This window comes from Melospiza melodia, chromosome 1 (genome assembly GCF_035770615.1).
Source record: "Melospiza melodia melodia isolate bMelMel2 chromosome 1, bMelMel2.pri, whole genome shotgun sequence".
NCBI lineage: Eukaryota > Metazoa > Chordata > Aves > Passeriformes > Passerellidae > Melospiza > Melospiza melodia.
In genome coordinates, this window is record NC_086194.1 from 81,508,014 (window position 1) to 81,523,614 (window position 15,601).

Sequence of the window (15,601 nt, forward strand, 5' to 3'; positions counted from 1 at the left end):
AACAGGATTTGCCTGGAGTGCCCTTTTGCTGTTTTCTGCCATTTAATGTGATCATCATCCAGATAAGCACAAAGAGAGCCAAAAAGAAGTAGTTCTTTTTCTAACACTGAGTTGGGCCTTGGTGTCACACCCTTCTCTGCACATCTGACTTCTGTAACTCCTTGGGAACTTTGGATATGAGACTATAAATGCAGAGGGAAAGCTGTTATTTATATATTTAAGAGTGCCATGTGGCACTGGTTTGTTTTGAAAGAACTGCATGTGTAAGGCCAGCATCTGACTGACCTTTCTGTAATTTCTCAAACCTTGACTTTCTTCCCCTCCTTCCCAAACCTCAACTGTTCACAGCTGCAATCCTACTCTTTGCTACAAGTCAAAAATCTGTGTTTGTTTCTGAGGGACCTTTCCTGTGTTGCAAGATGGGAACCAGCAGAGATGTAAGCACTGTAGTATATTCCCTGAAGCTTCTCTAAAATGTTTATGCCAGTGGCAAAGATCCTGTTTGACATTTCAGCACAATAGGGTTGAACGCAAGAGCTTCAGGCGACTGCTGTGCACTCTGCTGACATTCACTTGCCTGCAGTGGTTGGAGGAAAAGTCCCATTGCACTTTGTTTCTGCTCCAAACTTATCAGTCTCTTGTCTTTGTTAGGCTCTGCTCTTAAATTGAAACTGCTTCTTCAGATCACTTAGGCTGCACCTCGTGTAGTAGACCTGTAGGCACGTCTGGTTCAATTACTTGACTGCTGCTGGCCCTTCCTGCATATATCTAAATCCCTTCTAACTCTTCCCTGGATGAAACATCTCTTAACCTGTGCTTGAGAGGTATTTTCAGTTTGAGTTGGCTGCTCAGCCCATGGGAACAAACTGATGTTTGAGTTGGCGCTGTTAGCAGCTACTGGTGTGACCACTCCATTCCATATATTATCCATGTTCCTTCCTTCGAAGATGTTTTTGAAAACTGTGGATGGCCTTAGAGCTAAAAGTAAAATATGTGCTGGTCATATTGCCTCTTCATCTCACCTCTAAATAATTTTTGAAAGCTCTAGAAGTTTTTAATTGGCTGTGAAGCTGAAGAAATTAAAATCCCAAATCAGACCATGACTTTTCAGACATGGAAATACCGATGTCTTGGTTCTTATTCTATTAAAGACTTGGAGTCTTTTTGCAATAGTAATTCTGATAAGGATGTAAATTCCAGTATTGATTTTGGACTTTACTATTTTTTGCGTACTTACATATTACTAGGAATCTGTTTTAAAATCACACTCATAGACTCTTGGTGTTGCAGGGAATTGTGGTCAACTGTATTTATTTTTATTGCAGTATTAGGGCTATTCTGATTGGCTAAACATACTACAAAAAAAAATACAGGATTGTCCTTGAAATGAAAATAAGTTTTAAAGTTTCCTGTTGTTTGTGATATACTTTTGCTTTTCTACTGAGCATAATTTTAGTAAATCTCTCTGTCACTAAAGATTTTAATAATGAACTAAGATATTTTCCAGTCTAACTAGGTTAATTTTGAGGTCTCATTCATTATCAGCAGTTCTCCTATATTTCTGGTGGTGTACAAAGAAAGCAGATATCAGAAACTCTTTATTTAAGTGTTTTTAAGGGGGTACCAGTAATGATGAGTAGAACGGTCTGGACAAACTATAAACTGCTTTGTCTTTAGGTCTTACTGCCTTTTACCTTCTACCCAGCCATTTTAGAAACTTTAACATTTGTTAGTCTTTTGCTTTTATTTTATTCTGTGCTCCTTCTGTTCTTTTAGGATTCAGAGAATCCAAGTTCTCCACAGCAGCTGCTTTCACAAACTCAAGATTTGGAGATTTAAGGTAGGTTCTGAAATTGATTTGATATTCAGTCACATCCATCAAGACAATGAAAGTAACACTAGTAGTGGTGATATTATTAATGATTTGCCATTCCATGTCTTAGATGAATCAAATGTGAGAAAATGTTTACAACAGATTTATGAAAAAGAAATGTTGAGAAAAAGAACACATTTCATTGCAAATGTTGCAGAAAATTTCCAAAAAATGGAGTGTTTAATTTTATTTAATTAGACACTGTGGAAACACATATCTCTTCCATTTCCTATAAATAGATTGCTGTCTTCCTGATTAAATTATTAGTATTGAGCAAACAGAGGAGAGAAATGGGAACAAGCAGTGACTGATAAAGACAATTCACAGATGTTCATTTATCTAATTCATGAAGCAGTTTTAATCTGCTGATAGATTCTTTGAAAGTTTCGATCAGTTTAGTGGGATTATGTGATAAAACAGACAAAATTCAATAAGCACATTAAAAATAGAGAAGATTAGATTGGATTTCATTATTAGCTGTTTTGGTTGGTTGTGGGGTTTTTTTGTCTGTTTTTTTTTTGGTTTGTTTGTTTGTTTGGTTGGGTTTTTTTTGTTAGGAAAAGTAAGGTTTGTGACATATGGAAAGATGGTGGCTTAGGAATGTTAGATCATAAATTTTTCAGTTGGATAGACTTGATAGAATTTTCTATTAATTGAATTTAACTACCATTACCTGCTCCTAAGTCTTCCTTTTAGCTGATAAATTAAAAATACATCAATTTAAAATGTTTTATTTTTGTGCTTATTTTAGAGATCTATCTAAAGGAAAACCCCATACTTTGGCCTTTCCTGTACAGCATTGCAATTTCTTTCATATTTCTCTGAGTTAAAAACAACCCAAGATGAACATTTTAAACTTACCTACAGCGTACACTGCATGCTAAAGAAGCTGTGTGCTTATTTTTTATTTCATGGGCTCATTTTATTAAATTTCCATTAAATACCTGCTTTTTATAAACATTTTCCTCTGTTTTGAGAGGGAAAAACTTAAAATAAATTAATTTTTATTACTTCTGTCACTTGGAGTGTTTCTTCCTTAAGAGCATAAGGCAATAATTTTTGAGATTGAAGAAGTTTCAAGAAGTTTTGAGAAAATTTTGCCAAGTAGAGTCTGATATCTTGCAACATGACCTAGTTCTAATTACTTTCCTGCATTTGTGACACATCCTTGGAGGGTGGAGTTGAATCCTGCTGCCATGGGTGGGAGGCATCCATCATCCCTGCAGCACACAGGTGCAGGGGAGAGGAGTGTTTGCCATGCAGGTTGCTCTGGTGGTGGCGTGCTGGCCATTCAGCTTCCAAAGGTCCTGCTGTCCCCAGGCTGTCTGGGTACTCCCTCTTGGAGCTGCTCATGTTTTGGCTGCTGTGCTCCTGCTCCTGCCAGGTACTGATGCTCCTTTAATTGTCCTTCTTTCTTTCACTTAGTAAAGTGGGCGAGCAAAATGGGTCTGGCTGTGAAAGCCGAGGTCTCACAAATTTCCTGGAGAGCAGCACTGGTTTTTACACAGCTGCTTTGTATCCCTGGCTGTTCTAAGCCACAGAGTTGAGGGTTCAGCTTTGCTATCTTTAGCCATTCACAAGTTTGCTGAGCCAGGTTCTTCTATATTAAGCCTGGAGAGAGACAGGCTCTTCTAGTGCCATGCTAAGAGAAATGAGTCACCTTTTAACATGCCAGCCTGGTGCCTGATGCACAATCAGCACTGATGTTTAGCTGCTGAATGAAAGAAGTTTTGTAGGAGGACTCTTGTAAAGAAGGCTGTGCCTGCAGAAGTGCACAGCAAATTCACTGTACAAGTGAGCTCTGGTTTTCTTTTATTCTCCGTGTAACTGTTTTTGTTCAAGTGGGATGACAGCAACATCAAGAAGTGCAAGTAAATCTTGGCATATGTTTGCCATCAGGTGACTAAAATGTGCCCCCCTCATCTTTCATACTTTGGCACATAAACAGAGTAATAGGTCAGAAAGTTAACTATTAGCCAAGTTTCAGATCCTGCTGATGAGTGATGGTTGCTGTTTCACTGGCCTGGCAGCTCTCTTGTAATGCTGGTGAGGCAGGTGTTTTAAGCCCGTCATCAGTATCAGATACAACTTTTAAATAAACTCATCTATCACAAGTATTCACGTTTGGGCAGCAGTTGCCCAGCTGTGCTTAGACTGTGGCACTGAGCATGTCAAGTGTCACCTTGCACAGACAAGGTCAGGAAAAGAGTTTCCCCAGGGCTGTTGATATCCTTGTCAATGCAAGCCAACAGACATCTTCTGACAAAGTGTGGGCAGAGAGTGGGGGGAGGAAATGCACTGTGTGAACTAATATAAATTCAGGCTGTGCGAAATCCCTATGGGTTCCAAGGCAGAACCAGTGATTGAGGAGGATTGCAGGCAGTCCTGTGGTGATGGAGGATGAGAAGGATTCATATCTGACCAGGTATAAAGGGTGTAGCAGATCAAATGCTTTGCTTCTGTCAAACAAAAACAAAACAAAAAGGGCTTTGAATTAAGAAAATACTTAATGAAGAAGCAAAGAGAACAGAAACATTAGCATTGAACCTCTGCCCCCTTACGAGGGGTTTGGAGCCTGTCTGTGTTCTTGCTTTATCTCTTCAGAGCAGACACAGGTTTTTTTTTAATAGAAAAACTCTGTAGATGAGCACTGACTGCATTAAAATGTCATCTCACAAAGCAGGGGCTTTAAAACAGGATTTTAACAGAGTATTGCCTAAGTAGGCCATGAATAGTAAGCAGAGATATAATGCAAAAGGCAACCATCTTACTTAAATGGGTTTTATTAGCCAACCTCTAAACACACTAGATATGGGTAGACTGAAGTTACATGTGGTATTCACAAGCTTGGTTCTCCTAGTATGTAATTTTGAGTTTTCTGCAACAGATTCACACTTAATATGAAGTTTTCAGAATCACTGTAGCCTTAGAAGATTAAATATTCTTGAGGGGGAAATAGATAGTATTTGATTTAAAGGGAAGTATGTCTTATTGCTGTTAAAATATAGAAATCAAATTACTGTGGAGGAGATGAAGGTGGATCAAGGGAAATAAATGTGGATCTTCAGTCAAACTTTCATTTAAACCACCTATATCTCGATAAATTTCATGCATAGTATTTCAGATAAGTTTTTGTGAGGTTTTTTTGGGGTTTTTTTTGCACAAAACCAGAAGTCTCTGCAGTAGCTGCAAAAGCAGATTTCATCTGTACTGCACTGGTTTCCAAACTGTTGCCTGTGGAGGGACTTGTTTCACTCTGTGCTCCTCCACAGACCCTATGCCCTGGCTTTATTTGAAGCTTTTGTGCTATAACATTCATATTGCTAAGGATGTGGAAAATGTGAGGTTCAGAGGAAGGAAGAGAAGCATTACACTGCTTCACCAAGTGTGCCGTGCTGTACAGAGGTAAATGTGCTTAGCTATCATCAGAGATTCCTTGTGTAAAATTTTTCAAATGAAAATCTGAAACTGCACTTTGAACTTGTCTGTCAGTAGCCCTCTTCTATAGCAATTTGTCTGCTTTTCCTCTAGGTGAGTTTTTCTTTACGATTTGTTTTCTTTTTTTTTTTTTTTTTTAATGCTGGAACATTTGATCTATTATCTCCTTTTCACATAAGTATTTGCATGGAATATATAGTCCTGTATCTCTTAAACACACCCAATCTGGGACCATCTAGGTCAGAGTATGAGCAGTAAAGTTGTCCCCAGAATTTAAATCCAAATTTGGCATCAGATTGCAACACATTCCCAGAATAACGTTCCCTAGACTTTAAAAAAAAGCATGCTAACACATTCATATTATTTTGAATGGCAAGCCCTGTTTCTGTCCTTGGGCTGAGCCTTAAACCAATAGTGTGGCTAGGGGATTATTGTTAGTTGAAGAAAAAGTATTAGCTCCAGTTACACAGAAGACTGAGAACTGTGAAATCTGGAGGAAAAACTCAGCACAAGTACCATTTTGGAACAAAAGGGGAACAGGAAGAAAAAAAAGCCATCAGCAATAGTCATGTGTTCAGTGCATTATGCCACATATTCTGTTGGCTTCCAAAGGTTTTCTCATATTCCTGCTGTTCCATGTCTTTCTCTTGCCCATATGTGCGAGATCCTCTGACGTTTCTAACTTCAGTGATCAGTTTTGATTTCACCAGATGTCAGACAGCTGAGAAGCTGGCTCACATTACCTGTCTGAAGGTCTCTGTGGGTGACTGACTTCTATGGACTTTAGAGAAGATGAGACCCGTCTGCACCTGCTGGAGAGGGTGGAAAACAGAAGTCCTAGTTCTTCTTTTCTCTTGGTGCAAGCAAGACCTAGCTCCATTGAATTAGATGAATTAGCTGTTCTCTGGAGCTGCAGATGAAATGAGACTCAAAAGCAGCTATTTAGTAACAACATAGATAATGGCTAATTCAAAGTATGACAGAGGTCAATAAAGGGTGAAGTCTAATTGCACAGTCCCATGGAAATAATAACCTTTTGTGATAAATGCTCAAAGAAAGCACAGGGAGAGAAGTTGCTTGCATGTCTGCTTAGATATTAAGATCTTTTATTGAAAGTGTAAAGACTGTAGATACAGTGCAGTTTGCATAATTGAAACAGCAGAGAGGACAAATTTTGTTTTAAGGAATTGGCAGTGATGCAAATTGTTCAACCCTCAATGTTTAGAAGATCCTGAAACAGGCTTAGAAATGAGACTCAACGAATTATCACTGTTTTCTTACATTTACTTTCTGAGCCATTAGATGTGGGTCACATTTTGTTTTCCCAGTTATATAATCCCTGGACTCTAGTCTTTGCAGCTTGAAAAATACCTGTTATTGTCTGCCTGGCAATGAAACTCTGAGAGCTAACAATAGCCTAAAAGTGACACTGAGTCTTTAAAAGATCAAACCAAGTTTTGTAGTTTGTCAAACAAAACTGTTGCTCAAGTCAATGGGTCTGCAACAGAGCTGATGGTTAAAAAGGGGGAAAATTGTTGGATGGATGGAGACTGAATCTGATGCTTAGAAGCAGAGGTATAAGGAGAAATTTCAGTCAGCTTTCAGCTGCAGCCTGCTTGCAGCCCATCTAATCCAGTAGCTGCCAATTCATTAGGATAGCCTCTGACTCTGAGGATTAGTCTGTGTGAGGCTGTACAATGGCCAGGAGGGGCACTTGGTGCCTGCCAATGAAGGCAGAGTGGCTGCAGCTGGGGGGGTTTCCAGGGCACCCCGAGTGCGGGGCTGCTGCCCTGGCACCGAGCAGATCAGCCTTCCCTTTGTCTCCACAAGGACTGCAGGCTGCCAGCATCACTCCAGGATGAAAAGCCTGGTACTGGGCCCTCCACAGAACGTGGTAGCAGAGTAAATGCTTGGGAGGCACCTGCTCACTCCTTCTGCATCCTGGTTTCACCGAGGATGGGTATCTCTGTTGCCACATTTCTCTTCACAGGGAAAAGAAAGGCACAATTCTTCCCAAAGATTTCTGAGATTCACATTCTCTGAACCTCAGAGAAAAGGAAAACACAATTCTAATCTCGCTTGCTGTGCCTGTGTTGTGCTAAAGTAGAATGCAATATGCAGACTGTTTGTCCAAAGTGAGGATGTTTTGTTCCCTTGGCCTGTTAGGGCCAAGAAGTGTGTGTGTGTGTGTGTGTGTGTGTGTGTGTGTGTGTGTCGGACTGTCACGGGACAGTCACAAAAGAATGAGAGATGAGTGCAGTGTGAGCAGTTGTGAGCAAGAGTGAGTGCATGGCAGATTCAGTTTAGATGAAATGTACACAGTATAGTATAATAAAGTAATTAATTAGCCTTCTGATATCAATGGAGTCAGATGCATCATTCTCTCACCAACCCAGAGTCACCTTTGACTTAAAATATATCTCTTCTCATCCCTCCCTCCATCCCTCAACCCTAACCCTCCCACATCTGCCCCCCTCCCCATTTTATTTTTTCCTTTATTAAATTTGATTTAGTCCTTCCAAAATTTGTCCCAGCTTTTGGGGACTTGTGATAGATGGGAATGAAAAGACAGCCTTCCAATTGCAGCTAGCCCAGGTGGAGAGCAGGAAATGGGTAATTAATTAACTGGGAGCCACTGCATGAGTGCTGGGCAGGCAGCTGCAAAGCCTCTGTGCATGCACTGACCAAATCCTGCCTGAACTGTGTGGAAAAGGCAAGGATGTGCATTTGCAATGACAATCTCTTTGCAAGTCCTGGGCTAGATATTTTGCTCTCTGGGCATGTAGGTGGATTTCTCCTGACATGATTAAAATTTGATCCAACATCCTCAAGCCTAATCCCTTTAACTGTTTGAAGCCACTGCATCTTGTTCTCCCTGAGTCTATTCCACACTCTTTTGGGTAGATGCAAACTTGCTGCATTTCTGAAACATATTTCTGCTGCTTCGATGTGTCAGAAAGCAGCTGTTAAAGTTGATGAAGTGAGTGACCCAAAGTCACAGGGAGCCAGTTTTTCCCTGGCTGTATTGCCCTTCTCCTGTTCCCCTTGTACAGGATAGCAGAGGGCCCCGCAGACAAAAGGCTCCCTGTGTAGCTCCTATACCAGCAGCACTGCATCCTTCTCTTCAGTCCAGCCAAGTCACTGAGCCACCATTGCTCCATCTCCTCCAGGCTTTTGTTGGCTGTTTAGTGCCTCACCAAGGGTACAGAGACAGCAGCTAGCTACTGATGTAGGTGGGAGTAAATTATCAAAACAGAGATGGAGGGAGATAAAAGACATAGTGGTGTTTCTTTGTCTGTGGTGGCTGACAAACTGTGAGGAGAAATGAGGTTTTGAAGAGCACTCAAATAATTGTATTGAGGTTTTTCTTTGGGACATGGTGATAAAATGGGGAGCAAGTGAACTCTGATTTAATGGCTTGCATGGGCGTCACGGCAGGTCAGCTGTGGGGACTAGAGAAGCAAATATGTGCTGAGGGGGAAAAATGGGCAAGGAGACACTCATGAAATGTGAGAACAAAGTGAGAAAGGCAGGCTTTGAAGAACAAATATACTGATGGTTTAAATCTGTCCAAGCTGAGCGGTAAAGCCCTTTCACAGACGTTAACAGCTTTTCCAAAATTCAGTCTACTAGGTGTGGTGGTTTGACCAGGAAGAAGTGGTAATTCTGGGATGCTATGGTCAAACCAATGGGTGCTTGGATTTTGATATTGGCACCTGGTGTGGCCAGTGGGGTTTGGACACACCTCTGAGAACACACAGGGGTTAAAAACCAGAGCTTCGGCCCTGGGAGGCTTTCTTGGGACTTTGGTGGGAAAGAGTTCGGCTCTCCCTTCCCTCATCCAGCTGCTGCTGCTGGGCGGGGGAGGCGCAGCCATGTGGTAGGCCCGGGGCTGGACAGAGATGGGGGTGAGGAGGCCCTTGAGGATGGAAGGGTGGAGGAGCCCCAGGAGGCATCGGGCAGCCACCACCCCCCGCCAGCCCTTCCAGGAGAGAGAGAGGGAGAGCCGGCGATGATGGAATGTGATAGTAGCCGGCCCAGGAGGAGAAGGGGGGAGTGAGGCGAGAAGGTGCCAGCCGGAACAGCAGCGGGTGTGGGAGTGCCGGAGCTCTGGGACAGGCAGAGACTGAAATTTTTAACCCCTTTCTTTCATGATTGGGACCTCTCAAAAATGCTGATCCTCCTCAGAGCTGAATAAGAAGAGAGATTAGAGATGAGATAACAAGGACCTGGCCCGAGGGAAGTGGAGAAGACTGGCTGAGTGGGGGGAGAGATGACGGAGTGGCCTTTTGGCTGGACTTTTCTTGTTGGCCATAGACTGAACCAGTTTTATTCCTGTGACACAGAGACTGCACTTAGGGGAGGCAGTACCGAGTTGTGGGTACCCCTCGGCCCCAGGGGCTGGGAAAAAGTGGGGGGGACAGATGTCCCAAAGCAGAGACTGTGCCTTTTTTGGAGTGAGACAAGGCATCCTTAAAAGACAACCCTAAAAGCAGCTCTGGTCCATGCACAGTGGTGAGAGCACTGGGCATGGAAGGAAGATGTCACGATGGCAAAAGGACTTTCCGGGCGGTGCTGAGTGACATGGAAGCACACGAGGTTTCAACGTGTTTCCAGGGGAAGCCTATGGGGCAAGAAGGACTCCTCTCCTCTTCATGAACTGAAGATTGAGTATTCTAAAGGGTGGTGCCAGACTGGGCAGTTGGTGATTTGGGGGAATGTATCAGATTGGGAAATTTTGGTGGTGGGGAGGAGGAAAGTGCTTTAGTAAGGTTTTCAGTTTTTTCCCTTATAGTTTTTTTCTTCTTTTCTTGTAGTTTAGGTAATAAAGTTTTCTTTATTTCTAAGCTGGAGCCTGCTTTGCTTATTCCTGGTCACATCTCACAGCAGACACCAGGGAGAGGGTAGTCTCATGGGGGCACTGGCTCTGTGCCAGGCCCAAACCATGACACTAGGACAGAAGGGACTTTCATTTTCGTGTGAAATCATTAACTAGCTGAGTAATCCTCTGATTTCTCTATTTTAAGGCTAACAGGGGTAAAGCTCAAGAGGGAAAGTTTTCAATCAAGTAATTGTTCTGTTAATTGCAACGCACATTTAAGTGCCAGGGGCTCATGATGACTGCATCAAGTTGCAAAAATTCAGAGGCTGAGAGGAACTGTACAGTGAGAGGTAGATGCCTGATGGAAATGTAACTTTTTGTATATTCTGCAGCACTGCGTAAATTAGGTATAGCAGAACAACATAATTTCTCAGGAAATATTCCTGTCAAGATATTTCTCCTTGTAAATCATCAGACAAGGTGACAAACAGATACTTGTGTTGCTAAGACAGGCTGCACAGGTCCTGCTTAAGGAAAGATTACTCTGAACCATCTTGACATGTTGGGGATTTCAGGTTTTTGCATCTTCTGCAGTAAAGGCATAGAGTTTTGGGTGTGGTGCACTCTTGTACAAAATCATCGTCCTTCTCTCCCTGGTGGGAATCTGGTGTCAGCATCTGTATGCTACAGCTGTACCCTTACCATGGCTCTGGCAGGAGTCTCTGGCTCTGCTCAGATTCTTTCCATTCACTGATGTCCTTTTCCTGCTCTGGAAGAGGAAATGTTTCCAGAAACAAGCTCTCTTTCCTCCAGTCCAGCCTTTCCTTAGTTGTCAGCCCTGTGCAATCCATAAACAAAACACAGCCTGCTGATTTCAGACCTGCTTTGTGCAGCACAGCAGCAGACACCCTTGGTGCAAGATGTTTTAGCTCCAGCTGATAATTCTGCTTCGTTGAATTTTACATTTGATTTGGGGAGAAGCACCGGCTGCACTACATGTGTTGTCTAGTTCCCATCAGGAGCAGTGAGAACGCTGGTGCACAGCAGTGGTGGTTGTTGTGCCTTGTGCTTTTATACCTTTCTTTAATAATAAATTCATATTCAGTAAAGAAAATAAATCTGTTAGGGCCCTGTTAATGGGTTTCCAATGGCCTTATAAAGCAGGGCACGTGTTTCTTGAATTCTTTTCACTCCAGTCCTCTCCAGCTCTTTCCCTAAGCTGTGGTAGTAATTATCTGTTTGGGGTGCCTGTGATATCCATAGCATGAATGAATATTCTTTCAACACAGGAGTGCTCCCTCCCCTCTTGGCAGGATAAACCCTGGACTGAAGTGCCTTGACCACTGTCACAAGGTTGAACATCCAAGAACAATCGATTTCTAAATGTGCTTGAACCTTGGGTGACCTGAATTATAGCAGCAAGTACTACAAGCTGGGACATCTGGTGGACAATAAATTTTTTTTTATTTGTTTTTACATGAAGCAGCTGTACTTGAGCAGATGACCAGGGGCTGTGCAATCAAAGTGTGAATAGCTGAATTAGCAAATTATATTGGGCTTCTTAAGCACTTATTTGAATGCTGCATGCTCTTTTTTTAATTTTGCTTTATTAACATCTACCAAAAACGCAGCAGTGTTGGCATTATTGTTATTAGTGACTTATTTGCTTCATTAAAATTTACAGCACGTTTTACATTCACCATCTGGGACAGCTTCTCCCATGTTTATGGTTAAAATGCAACTTAAACCCAGGCCTAATAGTCTAAAATAAAAGATTTTATAGATAAAACTCTTTATTTGGATGCCAATGTTACCTCGTTTTGCTAGTGTGCAAACAGAATTCTATTTTGCTCAGTTACTGTGGTACAACTTAGTGCTAGGACACAGAAAAATATTTCTGCTTTCATTAAAAGATGTTGTTGTACCTAAGGCAAAGGTCAATCCTGCTATTACTTGGAAGGCTGCAGCTTTTGGGATATGGCTGGGGTGGGAATTAGACTACTGAGAGAGACTTCAGACTAAAGGACCTTCTGGGTCACTGAGTTTAAACCCCTGCAATTGCAAGTAACTACCTTGGATAATCCCTTTCCAAATAACTGGAGCAAGGATAAGCAGTGCAAGAGAAACATCAGTGTGGTGAGAGGCAGCACACAGGACCACACCTCTGAACCTGAGCTAGTGTTTCTGGGTTTGTGCTGCCTTGCTCCTAATCATTTAAAAGTATTGCCAGATAATGTTTTCACTCAAATGCATATGCATAGCTGTTAATTCTTCCTCCCTCTTCCTGTATGGCTTTACTGTTCAGCAGTGAGGATGGGATACCCTTTTTCTTGTTTGTTCAACCTGGGAATGTGGGAAGGATGTGTGTTCTGAAGGCAAAATGGAGGGAGATGGAAAGGAGAATTTGAAATACTAGTACTAAGAACTAGTACTAAGAGTGTCTTCCCCACTTCTGAGTCTGAAAAATCCTCAAATTTGAAATTAAAATGAGTATTATTTTTTTTATTGCTCCTTGGAACTCCAAACATTGAAATATGTATTCACTCTCTTTTCCCTTCCCATCCCTCATATTTTTTATTCTGCAAAGACATCTCTTCTCCACAAAACAAAAATTTAAAGTAAGCAAAAATTAGTAAAAACTGTAGTCCTTAGCAGCTTTGTGAGCACACAGCCCCCTCATTGGGTCACAATGAGGGAACTACAGATGCATTTGGGTGTCTCGGGTTCCTATGGGTTTACATGTGCTCTTGTGACTTTTCCCGTATTTCACCTAGTATTTAGATGTGTAGCTCAGGTGCTGGAAGAATGACAATAACCTGGACATTATGGGCAGTCCATACCCTTGTTTTTTGTGATTTCCTGGATTTACTGGAGCCTCATCATGAGAAATATTTGCAGACCCTTTAGATTTCAGCATTGTCTGAGAAATGCAGTTAAGTGAATAGCCTTTTCTGCCTCTTCTGCTGTGACTCTCTCTAGGCTTCAGTGCAAATTCCATGCTGTTTCTTTTTGGTTTTAAAGCTGTTGTATCTAATAGATGTGGTTTTTTTTTCATTTTTCTGTTTTGCCTTGCATATCTTAAATTAATTGTTTGCAATTGGAGCTGCCTGGAAATACCTTAAAAAGGAGAAAATGATGAATACAATTGATTACTAATAATCTGATCAACAATCCTGAAGATTTTCTCTTTGAAGTGATTTCCTGTCTTACTGCCCTTGAAAATTCTCTTTCCAGTATACAATGAATAAAGAAGGATGAAGTGTAGAAAATACATATAACATTGATTGTGGTGTATAAATTTAAAGGGAGAACAGGTTTCAAATGTAACTTTCACTTTTCTACCTGTCTTATAGATTGAAATCAGTTGGAAAATGGATGCTGAGAGTTTTTGGGAGTTTTTTTCACCTGTAAATGTATTTTTGTATATTTAATTCTCCAGTTATAATACTTGGTTACTCCCACTACCTACAGACATGTCAGAGCTATTGATGTTTCTTTATTTCTCTGTCATTTTTATTGACTCTAAATTATTATACATTCAATATTCTGCTTTAAAAACTTTTATTTGGATGAAATAAATGTCAACACCTTCAGCTTCTTGGTAGATGTGTTTTGTCTCTGCTTTTCTTCTCTTTAGATTGCTAAAAGTGATTCTAGAAATCCCAAGACAAGCGCAAAGCGCTACTAGTTTGGGGGCTCTTTTTGGCCATTCTTGTAGTCTATTTCTTGCCTTTTTCTTGGAGATTTCTTAGTTTCCCTCACCTATGAGTTTCTAGTTGTCCTGTTTGGTGCTCGGTTTTGGAATTCTTTTGTTTTACTCCTTCCTTTCTCTTTTTACCTCTACCTACCCACAGTCTTTTCCTTCTCAGTGATTGGAATTGCAGCATGCAAAAGCCACCACTCTTGTTTTCCTATTTGTGTTTTTTTACAGATATTTTAATGCAATAGACTTAGCAAACAAGAACTGCCTGTTTGTGTGCTGAGTTTGTTTGTGGGTGAGGTTGTTTTCTCTCTCTCTCTCATGCTGTGTTAGTCTCTGTGTTAACAGTTTATGGTTGAGCTGTTCAGGAGGTCTAAACCCTCTCATGAATAGAAAACCAAGATGAAAATGACTTGTTACTACAAAATCATCTTTAAAAACATGATGAACTTTTGATTTTTGGGCATGCTGGTTCTGAATAATGGACGACAGGTGTGTGAAGATAAATGAAATTTTGTTTGCGTGCGATGTTGACTACTGCAGATTGATAGATGATGCATTGTGGAAATGCAGTTCTAATATATTGACCTACCTTCTGTACTCTTGAAAGCAATTTTGTTAAGCATATCTGTTTTAAATATCTGTGTTTCCCAGGCCTGGGCAACTCTCCTATATCAATCTCATGCCTCATAATTTGAGCCTCTGCCTTCAGTCATCTATAACTTAAATTTCGTCAGACTGCAGTTGAGTTATACAATGTCCTATTGCACAAGGAGATGGACAGTTCCCATGTAACATCTGTTTCAAAACAGTTATTAGAAGACTGGAAGCTATGAAGAAAAGGGGAAGAACACCTGAAAAAGGGAAGCACATAGAAAGTCACTCACTATCTTTAGTAAAACTTTTGCAAGTATTCTTTCTAAAAGTGAAATAGTTCCATGTGCCTGGTTCATACCTAGGACAAAAATTAAAGGCATTTCCTATCTATATGATTTTAAATGCGGGTTTAAAAAATCCCTCCAAAAAAGAAAAAAAAAGACAAAAAACCCAACCACAATAGATATGAAGACTGAAGCTCTCAGTTAGCATAAACTGTTGTTCTGTCACTGGGATTTGGCAAATTAGACATTTGATGGAAGGAATGTAGGCTGGAGTGCAGTAAACTGTCATGCAAACGCTATGCTGGCAGGGTCTCATCTTGATTTCTGTTCCTATAATTCTTATAATAGAGATCAGCATCAATATACAGTGGTCTTTTTTATTCATATAAAATTTACAAACTTAAAACAATCAGGATGAGAGACTACATTAAATATGAATTTACAGTTTCATATATAAATAATCACATCTCTTTTTATTGTGCCTTTAAGCAAATGTTTAAATTTCACTGTGTGATACCATTGATCTCCCATAGCAAAATTATGTATATGTTAAATATTAATTGAATAATTGATATTGTTTGAGAAGCAATTATTTTTATCTTTCTCTTTTAGTATTTATAATGCTATGAACTTTTTCACTGTTTGCAAATTCTGACTTTGTAAATAACTGGATATGGCAGAAATCTCAAATACAGGCTTTACATCAGAATACATAGTGTTCACAAGCTCTAACATCCATCCATCTTTCCTCATGTGTGACTGTTTTCTTTGTCAAGTCCATCTCCCTTCTCTCTGAAGTGATATGTATTTTTTCCACTCAAAACTCACTTTTCAGTGAAAACTTCCAATTTTTTTAGGAAATAAAGCATTAATTGTGTTTGGACATA

At 40.6% G+C, this 15,601-nt stretch overlaps 1 long non-coding RNA gene across 5 annotated transcripts in view; it reads left to right on the plus strand.

Moving 5' to 3' along the window:
* The window catches only part of LOC134420044 (uncharacterized), a 126,567-nt gene that overhangs the window by 77,660 nt on the left and 33,306 nt on the right, over positions 1-15,601 (plus strand). For all 5 annotated transcript variants that reach the window (XR_010028226.1, XR_010028224.1, XR_010028227.1 and 2 more), the window contains one exon: positions 1,777-1,840. This is a non-coding gene — a long non-coding RNA (uncharacterized LOC134420044). The remainder of the gene's footprint in view (positions 1-1,776; positions 1,841-15,601) is intronic.